We start from the raw sequence: 13,658 nt of genomic DNA, 5'->3' as shown, positions 1-13,658 counted from the left end.
AGAAAAAATAACAGGCCCTTGTCTCCCACCCGCGCGGCTAGGCCGGCCCATCTGGTGCTGCCCCCGACGCGAGGCTTGCCACTCTCGCATAAGGCGATAAATAGGGGCACCCTTCGTTGTGTGTCTCGCGACCCATTTTCGAGTGGTTGCTACTAGCGAGCCGTGGCATTGCGTTGTTGTCTGTCTCGCGCCCCGTTTGTCGAGCGGATGCGAAAGGCGGCGCAGGGTGTTGTGCTGTTTTTTGTTGGGCTGCCATTTTTTGTCTTTGTGATAGCAGTTTTTGAAGAGGAGGGAGCGTGTGATCCATTTCCCCCCTCTTTATAGCATTCTCCTTCCCGACGACATTCATTTCACCCATTCCCCTCTGTTCCCCTTCGGCTGTTGCTTCTCGAAGCGGTGACAATTTCTGGAGAGCAAGAAGGAAAGCGAGACACGATCGGAGTGAGTTGCCATGTTCTTCCTTCTTCCCCCCCCCCCTCCCCCGCCGCTTTTTTGTTGTGTGTCTATGCGATTAGCTCACAGATCTAGCACATCATTCTTCTTTCTTGTTGTGTGTTAATGATCTAGGATTTGTGCATCAATGCCCAAATGTATAGGTTTTCACAGTTTTAACACCTTGTTTTCTTTTTGTTTTTGTGTATTCATCGATCTAGCGTTTGTCCTCCAGTGTCCCAAAATGTGGGTAGGGTTCCTCACTGTTGAGCAAACCTTTTTTCCATGCATCAGTGATGTTGGCAACTCGAGGGATGTAGTTTGTAATCGCCCTAGTTGCGAGTCCACCCTCGACTCGCAACTCAAGGGGTGTTGTTTTGGTTTTCACCCCAGTTGCCAGTCCACCCTCGACTTCCAACTCGAGGGATGTAGTTTGTAATCGCCCCAGTTGCAAGTCCACCCTCGACTCGCAACTCGGGGGGGCCCTCGACTTCCAACTCGAGGTATGTAGTTTTTAATCGCCCCAGTTGCAAGTCAACCATGTACTCGCAACTCGTGGATATAGTTTTGTAGTTGCCTGATACGTCCATTTTGCATCATGCTTTTATATCAATATTTATTGCATTATGGGTTGTTATTACACATTATGTCACAATACTTATGCCTATTCTCTCTTATTTTACAAGGTTTACATAAAGAGGGAGAATGCCGGCAGCTGGGATTCTGGGATGGAAAAGGAGCAAATATTAGAGACCTATTCTGCACAGCTCCAAAAGTCCAGAAACTTCACGGAAGACGTTTTCCAAATATATAAAAAATACTGAGAGAAAGAACTTCACCAGGGAGGCCACGCCCTGCCCACGAGGGTGGGGGCGCGCCCTACCCCTATGGGCGCGCCCCCTACCTCGTGGGCCCCCTGGTGGCCCTCCGGTGGCCATCTTCTGCTATATGGAGTCTTTCGATGGAAAAAAAATCATAAGCCATCTTCTCGGACGAAACTCCGCCGCCACGAGGCGCAACCTTGGCGGAACCAATCTAGGGCTCTGGCGGAGCTGTTCTGCCGGGGAAACTTCCCTCCCGGAGGGGGAAATCATCGCCATCGTCATCACCAGCGCTCCTCTCATCGGGAGAGGGCAATATCCATCAACATCTTCATCAGCACCATCTCATCTCAAAACCCTAGTTCATCTCTTGTATCCAATTCTTGTCTCCAAGTCCGGGATTGGTGCTAGTAAGTTGCTAGTAGTGTTAATTACCCCTTGGAGTTGATGCTAGTTGGTTTAATTGGTGGAAGATCATATGTTCAGATCCTATATGCATATTAATACCCCTCTGATTATGAACATGTTTATGCTTTGTGATTAGTTACTTTTGTTCCTGAGGACATGGGAGAAGTCTTGCTATTAATAGTCATGTGAAGTTGGTATTCGTTCGATATTTTGATGATATGTATGTTGTCTCTCCTCTAGTGGTGTTATGTGAACGTCGACTACATGACACTTCACCACTATTTGGGCCTAGAGGAAGGCATTGGGAAGTAATAAGGAGATGATGGGTTGCTAGAGTGACAGAAGCTTAAACCCTAGTTTATGCATTACTTTGTAAGGGGCTGATTTGGATCCATATGTTTCATGCTATGGTTAGGTTTACCTTAATACTTTTGTTGTAGTTGCGGATGATTGCAATAGAGGTTAATCATAAGTGGGATGCTTGTCCAAGTAAGGGCAGCACCCAAGCACCGGTCTACCCACATACCAAATTATCAAAGTACCGAACGCGGATCATATGAACGTGATGAAAACTAGCTTGACGATATTCCCACGTGTCCTCGGGAGCGCTTTACATCATATAAGAGTTTGTCCAGGCTTGTCCTTTGTTACAAAAAGGATTGGGCCACCTTGCTGCACCTTATTTACTTTTGTTACTTGTTGCTCGTTACAAATTATCTTATCACAAAACTATCTCTTACCACTTATTTCAGTACTTGCAGAGAATGCCTTGCTGGAAACCGCTTATCATTTCCTTCTGCTCCTTGTTGGGTTCGACACTCTTACTTATCAAAAGGACTACGATAGATCCCCTATACTTGTGGGTCATCAAGACTCTTTTCTGGCCCGTTGCCGGGGAGTGAAGCGCCTTTGGTAGGTGGAATTTGGTAAGGAAAAATTTATATAGTGTGCTGAAATTTACTGTCACTTGTTACCATGGAAAGTAATCCTTTGAGAGGCTTGCTCGGGGTATCTTCACCCCGACCAGTATAGCAAAGAGTTGGTCCTCAACCTACTAAACCTACTGAAAATGAAAATGAAAATGAAAATGCTTGCTTTGAAGTTCCTTCAGGTATGATAGAAAAACTTCTAGCTAATCCTTTTTTAGGAGATGTTGTTAAGAAGAAGGTCGTCCCTTTATCTTTGAGGGGAGATGCATCGACATGCTATAGGCTATGTGATGATATGGGGTCTTGGCATTACAAACGATTGAAATTGGAATTTCATCAGAAGTTTTATCCTATGCATCTTGTTCATCGTGATCGCAATTACATATATAATTTTTGTCCTGGCGAAGGAGAAAGCATCACTCAAGCTTGGGGGAGGCTTAAATCAATGTTATATTCATGCCCCAATCATGAGCTCTCAAGAGAAATGATTATTCAAAAATTTTATGCTCGGTTTTCTGGTAACAATCGCACCATACTTGATACTTCTTGTGCTGACTCTTTTATGATGAAGACTATTGAACTCAAATGGGATTTATTGTAGAGAATTAAATGCAACTCCGAAGATTGGGATCTCGACAATGGTAAGGAGTCAGGTATGACACCTAGTTTTGATTGTGTTAAATCTTTTATGGATACCGATATTTTTCGTAAATTTAGCACTAAATATGGACTTGACTCTGAGATAGTAGCTTCTTTCTATGATTCTTTTGCTGCTTATGTTGATCTCCCCAAGGATAAGTGGTTTAAATATCATCCTCCCATAGAAGTAAAAGTAGCTGCACCTATTAAAGTTGAAGAAAAGACTATTACTTATAATGATCCTATTGTTCCTACTTCTTATGTTGAGAAACCACCTTTCCCTGTTAGGATAAAGGATCATGCTAAAGCTTCAACTGTGGTTCATAAAAGCAATATTAAAACATATACACCTCCTAAGCAAGTTAAAGTTGAACCTAATATTGCTATTGTTAAAGATCTCTTGTCTAATAATATTGATGGACAGGTTATTTATTTCTGTGATGAAACTGCTAGAATTGCTAAACCCCGTGATAAAGATAAACCTAGACCTGTGGTAGGCATGCCTGTTATTTCTGTTAAAATAGGAGATCATTGTTATCATGGCTTATGTGATATGGGTGCCAGTGCTAGTGCAATACCTATTAGCCTTTATAGAGAAATTATGCATGATATTGCACCTGTTGAGTTAGAAGATATCGATGTTACAATTAAACTTGCCAATAGAGATACTATTTCACCAATGGGAATTGTTAGAGATGTTGAAGTCTTGTGTGGGAAAACTAAATATCCTGCTGATTTTCTTGTTCTTGGTTCCCCACAAGATAGCTTTTGTCCCATTATATTTGGTAGACCCTTCTTAAATACTGTTAATGCTACCATAGATTGCAAAAGGGATGTTGTTACTATCGGTTTAGATGATATGACTCATGAATTTAATTTCTCTATATTTAGTAGACAACACCGTGAAGAAGAATTACCTAGTAAGGATGAAGTTATTGGTCTTGCTTCTATTGCCGTACCTCCTAGTGATCGTTTAGAACAATACTTGCTAGACCATGAAAATGATATGTTTATGAATGGAAGAAGGGAATTAGATGAAGTATTCTTTAAACAGGAACCTATTATGAAAAACAATTTACCTGTTGAAATCCTAGGGGGTCCTCCTCCACCCAAGGGTGATCCCGTGTTTGAGCTTAAACCGTTACCAGATACTCTTAAATATGCTTATCTTGATGAGAAAAAGATATACCCTGTTATTATTAGTGCTAACCTTTCACAACATGAAGAAGAGAGATTATTGAAAACTCTGAAGAAGCACTGTGCTGCTATTGGGTATACTCTTGATGATCTTAAGGGCATTAGTCCCACTCTATGTCAACATAAAATTAATTTGGAAGAAGATGCTAAACCAGTTCGTGATCATCAACGCCGGCTGAATCCTAAAATGAAAGAAGTAGTAAGAAAGGAGATACTAAAGCTCCTTGAGGCAGGTATAATTTATCCCGTTGTTGATAGTCAATGGGTAAGCCCTGTCCATTGCGTCCCTAATAAGGGATGTATTACTGTTGTTCCCAATGATAAAGATGAATTGATTCCTCAAAGAATTATTATAGGTTATAGGACGGTAATTGATTTTCGCAAATTAAATAAGGCTACTAAAAAGGATCATTGCCCCTTACCTTTTATCGATCAAATGCTAGAAAGGTTATCTAAACATACACATTTTTGCTTTCTAGATGGTTATTCTGATTTCTCTCAAATACCTGTGTCAGCTAAGGACCAATCAAAGACTACTTTTACATACCCTTTTGGTACTTTTTCTTATCGATGTATGCCTTTTGGTTTATGTAATGCACCTTCTACCTTTCAAAGATGCATGATGGCTATATTCTCTGACTTTTGTGAAAAGATTTGTGAGGTTTTCATGGACAACTTTTCATTCTATGGATCTTCTTTTCATGATTGCTTGAGCAACCTTTATCGAGCTTTACAGAGATGTGAAGAAACTAACCTTGTCTTGAATTGGGAAAAGTGCCACTTTATGGTTAATGAAGGTATTGTCTTGGGGCATAAAGTTTCTGAAAGAGGTATTGAAGTTGATAAAGCCAAGGTTGATGCTATTGAAAAGATGCCATGTCCCAAGGACATCAAAGGTATAAGAAGTTTCCTTGGCCATGCCGAATTTTATAGGAGGTTCATTAAAGACTTCTCAAAAATCTCCCGGCTTTTGACTAATTTATTACAAAAAGATATACCATTTGTCTTTGATGATGATTGTGTAGAAGCATTTGAAATACTTAGGAAAGCATTGATTTCTGCACCTATTGTTCAGCCACCTGATTGGAATTTACCCTTTGAAATTATGTGTGATGCTAGTGATTATACTATAGGTGCTGTTCTAGGACAAAGAGTTGATAAGAAACTAAATGTTATTCAATATGCTAGTAAACCTCTAGACAATGCTCAAAGAAATTATGCTACTATTGAAAAGGAATTCTTAGCATTTGTATTTGCTTGTGATAAGTTTAGACCTTATATTGTTGATTCTAAAGTTACTATTCACACTGATCATGTTGCTATTAAATATCTTATGGAAAAGAAAGATGCTAAACCTAGACTTATTAGATGGGTTCTCTGCTACAAGAATTTGATTTGCATATTGTTGATAGAAAGGGAGCTGGGAACCCCATTGCAGACAACTTGTCTACGTTAGGAAATGTGCTTGATAACCCACTACCTATTGATGATAGCTTTCCTGATGAGCAATTAAATGTCATAAATGCTTCTCATACTGCTCCATGGTACGCTGATTATGCTAATTACATTGTTGCTAAGTTTATACCACCTAGTTTCACATACCAGCAAAAGAAAAAGTTCTTCTATGATTTGAGGCATTACTTTTGGGATGACCCACATCTTTATCAAGAAGGAGTAGATGGTGTTATTAGACGTTGTGTACCTGAGCATGAACATGAATAGATCCTACACAAGTGTCACTCCGAAGCTTATGGAGGACACCATGCTGGAGATAGAACTGCACATAAGGTACCGCAATCTGGTTTTTATTGGCCTACTCTCTTCAAGGATGCCCATAAGTTTGTCTTATCTTGTGATGAATGCCAAAGAATAGGTAATATTAGTAGACGTCAAGAAATGCCTATGAATTATTCACTTGTTATTGAACCATTTGATGTTTGGGGCTTTGACTATATGGGACCTTTTCCTTCCTCTAATGGTCATACACATATTTTAGTTGATGTTGATTACGTTACTAAGTGGGTAGAAGCTATTCCAACTAGTAGTGCTGATCATAACACTTCTATCAAAATGCTTAAAGAAGTTATTTTTCCAAGGTTTGGAGTCCCTAGATATTTAATGATTGATGGTGGTTCACATTTTATTCATGGTGCTTTCCGTAAAATGCTTGCTAAATATGATATTAATCATAGAATTGCATCTCCTTATAACCCTCAGTCTAGTGGTCAAGTAGAATTGAGTAATAGAGAACTCAAATTAATTTTGCAAAAGACGGTTAATAGGTCTAGAAAGAATTGGTCCAAGAAACTAGATGATGCATTATGGGCCTGCATATAAAAATCATATGGGTATGTCTCCGTATAAGATGGTCTATGGAAAAGCATGTCACTTACCTCTCGAACTAGAACACAAGGCTTATTGGGCTATTAAAGAACTTAATTATGATTTTAAACTTGCCGGTGAGAAGAGGTTATTTGATATTAGCTCACTCGATGAATGGAGAACCCAAGCCTACGAAAATGCCAAGTTGTTTAAAGAAAAAGCTAAAAGATGGCATGACAAAAGGATACAAAAGCGTGAGTTTAATGTAGGTGATTATGTATTGCTATACAACTCTCGTTTAAGATTTTTTGTAGGAAAACTTCTCTCTAAATGGGAAGGTCCTTACGTTATCGAGGAGGTCTGCCGTTCCAGTGCCATAAAAATCAACAACTTCGAAGGCACAAATCCGAAGGTGGTGAACGGTCAAAGAATCAAACATTATATCTCAGATAACCCCATAAATGTTGAAACCAATGTTATTGAAACCGTAACCCCGAAGGAATACATAAGGGACACTTTCCGGAACGTTTCAGACTCCGAAAAGGAATAAGTAGGTGGTACGGTAAGTAAACCGACTCCAAAACAGTTTGTAAGGCAATATTTCTCCGTTTTGGAATATTTAGAAAAAATAGAAAAATAAGCAGCAGTCCGGGAAGGACACGAGGGCTCCACGAGGGTGGAGGGCGTGCCCTACCCTACTGGGCGCGCCCCCTACCTCGTGGGCACCTCGTGCGCTTTCCGGACTCCGTTTCCTTACAGGACACGTATTTTGGTCGGTAAAATTCATTATATAATCTCCCTGGGGTTTTGACTCCCATATCACGCAAAAAATCTCCTGTCTTTGTATCGAGCTGTTTTCTGTCAGGGTTGTCAAGGCCAGGCACTATGTCATCTCCCTCCTCCTCCAACCATAAGGGCAACGATGCTTGGCTAATGAAGATAGAGCTGAAGAGAGAAGAACCCATGGAGATCAACAAGGATGAAGGGATCAAGAAGGCCATGGAGGACCAAGTTCTGGCAATAGAAGATACCCTTCAACTGGATCACAATCTTCTTACCCTAACAGAAATCGAAGCTTTCAAGATGATTGAGTTAGCTCGTATACAAAATAAGTATCTCACACGTGAAAATATTTTGTTGAAGGAGCATATCATGGCACTCAAGGGCATTATCCGCAAGTTAGAAGACCTCCTACGCTCGATGTGCGACTATCCATCATCAACAACCCCACCTTCTTCACTAGCAAAGGAGACATAATCACATGGGTATGGGCACTCCACTTGGCAACTGCCAAGCTTGGGGGAGTGCCCCGGTATCGTATCACCATCATTTTTATCTTTATCATTTTTCTTAGTTCGATCCTTTTGGTAATATCTTGATCTAGTAGAATAAAAGTTCTTAGTATGATCTAGTTGTGAGTTTTGATTTATTATCCTTCTATGTAATTGAGTCCGTGAGCTATATAATAAAGATTAGTGTTGAGCCAAGGGCTTGATTATTTTTCCATGATCCTAAGTGAATAAAAGAAAAGAGAAAGAAATAAAAAGAAACAAAGAGATCATGTGAGTCTTATGGAAAGTAATGAGCTCACATACAAAAAGTATGATGAATAAAAGTTGTTGAGGGTTGACAAACATAGTTTTGGTCATCGTTGCAATTAATAGGAAGTAATAAAGAAAGAGAGGTCTACACATATAAATATACTATCTTGGACATCTTTTATGATTGTGAGCACTCATTAAAATATGACATGCTAAAGAGTTGACATTGGACAAGGAAGACAACGTAATGGGTTATGTTTTCTTACATCTGAGATAAATTATATTGTCTTGGATCTTCCAACATGATGAGCTTGCCTTTCCCCCTCATGCTAGCCAAATTCATTGCACCAAGTAGAGATACTACTTGTGCTTCCAAATACCCTTAAACCAGTTTTGCCATAAGAGTCCACTATACCTACCTATGGATTGAGCAAGATCCTCCAAGTAAGTTGTCATCGGTGCAAGCAATAAAAATTGCTCTCTAAATATGTATGACTTATTAGTGTGGGACAAAATAAGCTTTATACGATCGTGTGATATGGAAGAAATAAAATCGACAGACTGCGTAATAAAGGTTCATATCACAAGTGGCAATATAAAGTGGCGTTCTTTCACATTAAGATTTTATGCATCCAACCATAAAAGCGCATGAAAACCTCTGCTTACCTCTGCGAAGGGCCTATCTTTTACTTTTATCTCCTACATTGCATAAGAGTCATGGTGATCTTCACCCTTTCTTTTTACATTTTATCCTTTGGCAAGCACAATATGTTGGAAAGATCCTGGTATATATGGCTAACTGGATGTGAGTTTTCATGAACTATTACTGTTGACATTACCCTTGAGGTAAAACGTTGGGAGGCAAAACTACTTTTGTTGTAGTTGCGGATGCTTGCAATAGAGGTTAATCATAAGTGGGATGCTTGTCCAAGTAAGGGCAGGACCCAAGCACCGGTCCACCCACATACCAAATTATCAAAGTACCAAACGCGAATCATATGAATGTGATGAAAACTAGCTTGACGATATTCCCATCTGTCCTCGGGAGCGCTTTACATCATATAAGAGTTTGTCCAGGCTTGTCCTTTGTTACAAAAAGGATTGGGCCACCTTGCTGCACCTTATTTACTTTTGTTACTTGTTGCTCGTTACAAATTATCTTATCACAAAACTATCTGTCACCACTTCTTTCAGTACTTGCAGAGAATACCTTGCTAGAAACTGCTTACCATTTCCTTCTGCTCCTCATTGGGTTCGACACTCTTACTTATGGAAAGGACTACGATAGATCCCCTATACTTGTGGGTCATCATTGCCCTAGTTGCAAGTCCACCATAGACTCATAACTCGGGGGTGTAGTTTTGTAGTTGCCCAAGTTGCAAGTCCACCCCTCGACTCGCAAGTCGAGGGTGTTTTTTTGTTCTTGTTTCATGGTAGTTGCAATTAGACCCTCGACCCATAACTAGGGATTTCTGTCGGCCCAGTTGCAAGTCCACCCTCGACTCGCAACTCGGGGGTGTAGTTTTTATAGTTTCCCTAGTTGCAAGTCCACCCTCGACTTGCAACTCGGGGGTGTTGTCATTTGTTTTTGTTTCATGGTAGTTGCAATTAGACCCTTGATCTTCAACTAGGTGTTTCTGTCGGCCCACTTGCAAGTCCACCCTAGACTCGCAACTCGGGGGTGTAGTATTTATAGTTGCCCTGGTTGCAAGTCCACACTCGACTCGCAAGTCGAGGGGTGTTGTCTTTTGTCTTTGTTTCATGGTAGTTGCAATTAGACCATTAACCTGAAACTAGGGGTTCTGTCGGCCCAGTTGCAAGTACACCCTCGACTCGCAACTCGGGGGGGGGGGTGTTGTTTTGGTTATCACCCCAATTGCAAGTCCACCCCGACTTGCAACTCGAGGGATGTAGTTTTGTATTGCCCCAGTTGCAGGTCAACGATGTACTCACAACTCGGGTATGTAAGCTTCGTAGTTCCCCTAGTTGCAAGTCCATCATCGACTCACAACTCGAGGGGTGTTGTCTTTTCTCCTCGTTTCATGGTAGTTGCAATTAGACCCTCGACCTGCAACGAATGCTTTCTGTTGGCCCAGTTGCAAGTCCAGCCTCGACTCGCAACTTGGAGGATGGGTGTTGTTTGTTTTCAAGTTGCAAGTCCACCATGTACTCGCAACTCGGGGAGGTAGTTTTCTATGCCCCAGTTGCAAGTCTACTGCCGACTCGCAACTCGAGGGATGTAGTTTGTAATCACCCAACTGCAAGTCCACCACCGACTCGCAACTCGAGGGATGTAGTTTGTAATCACCCCAGTTGTAAGTCCACCCTCGACTCGCAACTCGGGGGTGTTGTTTTGGTTTTCACCCCAGTTGCAAGTCCACCCCCGACTTGCAACTCGAGGGATGTAGTTTGTAATCTCCCCAGTTGCAGGTCAACCATGTACTCGCAACTCGAGGATATAGTTTTATGGTTGCCCTAGTTGCAAGTCCACCCTCGACTCGCAACTCGGGGTGTAGTTTTTATAGTTGCACTAGTTGCAAGTCCACGCTCGACTCGCAACATGAGGGGTGTTGTATTTTGTTTTTGTTTCATGGTAGTTGCAATTAGACCGATTCCTGAAACATAGAGACTGCTTTGCTCAGTCCTAGGCTGGCCCTTCTCCAGGTTTTCTCGCAACAAGGTGACGGCTTTGGTGCCCATTCGGCCGATTCCTTGCACTAGGAAGTAGATCTCAAGGTGGCAGAGCTACTGGACAAGGTGGTTCGCCACGGGCTGGCCGACGGCCGTGCGTGATGTGCGCCGGTGGCCCTCAATGCTCTGCGCAGTGGCATTCATGCTCGGGCAAGGCGAGGTGGCACTCTAGGAGAGGAGAGGGGCGATGCCAACAAGTTGGGAGGGATGGAGAGGAGAGATTGGGCGAGTGGAGGGCCTGGTGACAACGGTGGTGGCGCTCACCGGTGGGATGGGAGAGGGATAAGGCACCGTCACCGCCCGCCTTGAACTGGACGCGGACCGGGTCAAGTCTTCTCTCTCTTCCTTCTCTCCCTCTCTCTAGGCGGTGTGTGCCCTAGTTAACAGGTGTTGGAGCTGGACTGGGCCAAGTCTCGGTCCGCTCGGTTAGCCCGGTTAAAAACAGGACCGGACCGAAGCTTTATCGGGCCTGATTCCTGAGCTCGGACCGACCAACTTTTTTAACGGTCCAGGACCGTACGGTCCGGTCCTTAACTGGCTGCGAGCCAGGCCAAAAGCCCGCTCGTCACATCCAGGCTGAAGCTTGACAACCACAATGCGCACAGTGAAGGTTTTCGCTCTTGATCATGTTGGCCCTGATTTGGATGTCAAGTGCTTCCCCTACTTGGAGACGCTCTATATCACCGTGAGTGTTCATATTCGCTATATTGCTTAAAATGTCAAGACATCATGTTGTCAAATTGTTACGAAAAAGTTTTTTTCTTTCTGTCTCCAGTTAGATCCATTGAAAGCGTGTCGTCATTGGTGTCCACCGAAGAATATCAAAACTGTGAGGAAGTATGCCTCACTAGGTAATCCAATTGAATGCCTTGAGCACCATCTAAAGACAATGTCGTTGAAGATCTACTATGGCAATGGTCAAGAAGTTGACTTTGCCAGGTTCTTTGTTCTGAATGCCAAAGTGCTAGGGAGAATGGAATTTGGAATCGTTGAGAGTTCAATCAATGGCCATGACATAGACAAATGGAGGGACAATCAAAGCAGGAAGCTACAAGTCGAAGACAGAGCTTCTCCAGGTGCTCGGTTTGTATTCAAAAAGTTTGCTTCGACTGGCTCCAATTATAGCATCAGCAAGCATGCCCATGATCTGTCGATGGCAGATCCGTTTGACTCCTCATTCTTAGACGGAACTGTTACCATTTGAGAAGGTGTCCTTCGTGTTCATATCTAAATTTAATATCTTATTTGTGGTCAAAAGTCTAAAGTTGTGTTACTTCTTTAATTATGTATCTCTACATGGTGATCAACATTATGTAGGAATGGGAAGATTCTATGGTCCACACAGAAGAATATATAGAAGGACATGTGCTCAAGCTTCGAACCAATAATTTGATAGATTGTTTGTAGAGGGCGTACAAGGGGTTTTCCCTGTAGTCCAGTTTCTATAGTGTTGCACTTGAGTGTGAAATCTCCTCGGTTTGGTTGGTTTTTCTGTTTCTTAGTTGGTGTTGGTTGTTTCTTTGCTCCTTTGTATTTGTATAAGCTGGTCACTCAAGCATCTAGTACGCACTGCCTTTAGTGAAGAGTAATAGAAAAGGAACCATTTTCCTTATTTTTAAATGTGGTGTCCAATATTTGACACCATATAAGTTAATTCACTTCAAATGTTTAGCCAAAAATTCATGAGCACTCTTAGCCATGCTAGATCTGCTCATGGCCCGCCTGCATGGGAAGAGCAGACCAGTCGCCACTACTTGTTTCAGAGTTCAGAACGGGTATCAACGTCATCAGTCGTCTGCCCTTGCTAACAATGATGGACCTAGGGTGCCACAGTTGATATATACAATGTATAAACAACACAACTTCAAAATATCAGTGTAAAAAATATGTGAATTTCCACTAAAATAGTATAATTTGAGTTAAACATCATAGTAAATCCAAACAATAGTCTATAAATAGCATTAAGTTTCTGTAAAATTAGTGTTAAGTATATTATGCAAAGTATTTTTCAGTTTTCCAGGGGCTTTCATGACACCTTGACACCCCCAAGATCTACCCCTAGTCGCTAATTTCTACCTGCTACTCCCTTTTACTACAAGGCCCTTTCTCTTGTTTTCTCTTCTTCTGCATGGCTGGAACTTCTCTCCTGGCCGGAGTTCGCCCACTCCACGTGTGATGCTTTTGTTTTGATTATCGCAGGGTGGCACATCTTCTATATATCAGAAATATATGTCCTTGTAGCAATACTAAAATGAATGTGTTGCCTTGCCATAGGCAATCTTATGTAGCCGCTTAAAGAGAGTATTGGTGGTCTAACATAGGTAAACTAGTCGTAAAGTAACTAACGACATGTACTAAATGGTAAACAGTAGCTGATATATAATGTAGTGATGGAGCGACAACTTGATATGTGGAGTAAGCTAAACGATGTGATACTGGACATTTGGACACATCGTTGTTAACTGCAAATAGTTGTCCTCAGTGGCATTGCCTTGCTACCTTAACTATTTACCAATTGTCAAAGCAAATGAAGTACCTTATTTGTTTCAGAAAATATTTGGAGGCCGTGCGTTCCTATAGTAAACCCTATATTATTTTTTCTCTTAAGCGCAATGATTTGATTAAATTGAGTTAATCAACAAAGATCAACTCACAAGTTATTGTCCAATGCATGACAT

Source organism: Triticum urartu, chromosome 1A (assembly GCF_056163025.1).
Source record: "Triticum urartu cultivar PI428250 chromosome 1A, HENAU_Tu73, whole genome shotgun sequence".
In the NCBI taxonomy this organism is placed as follows: domain Eukaryota; kingdom Viridiplantae; phylum Streptophyta; class Magnoliopsida; order Poales; family Poaceae; genus Triticum; species Triticum urartu.
Note: the sequence above shows the minus strand (reverse complement) of the source record.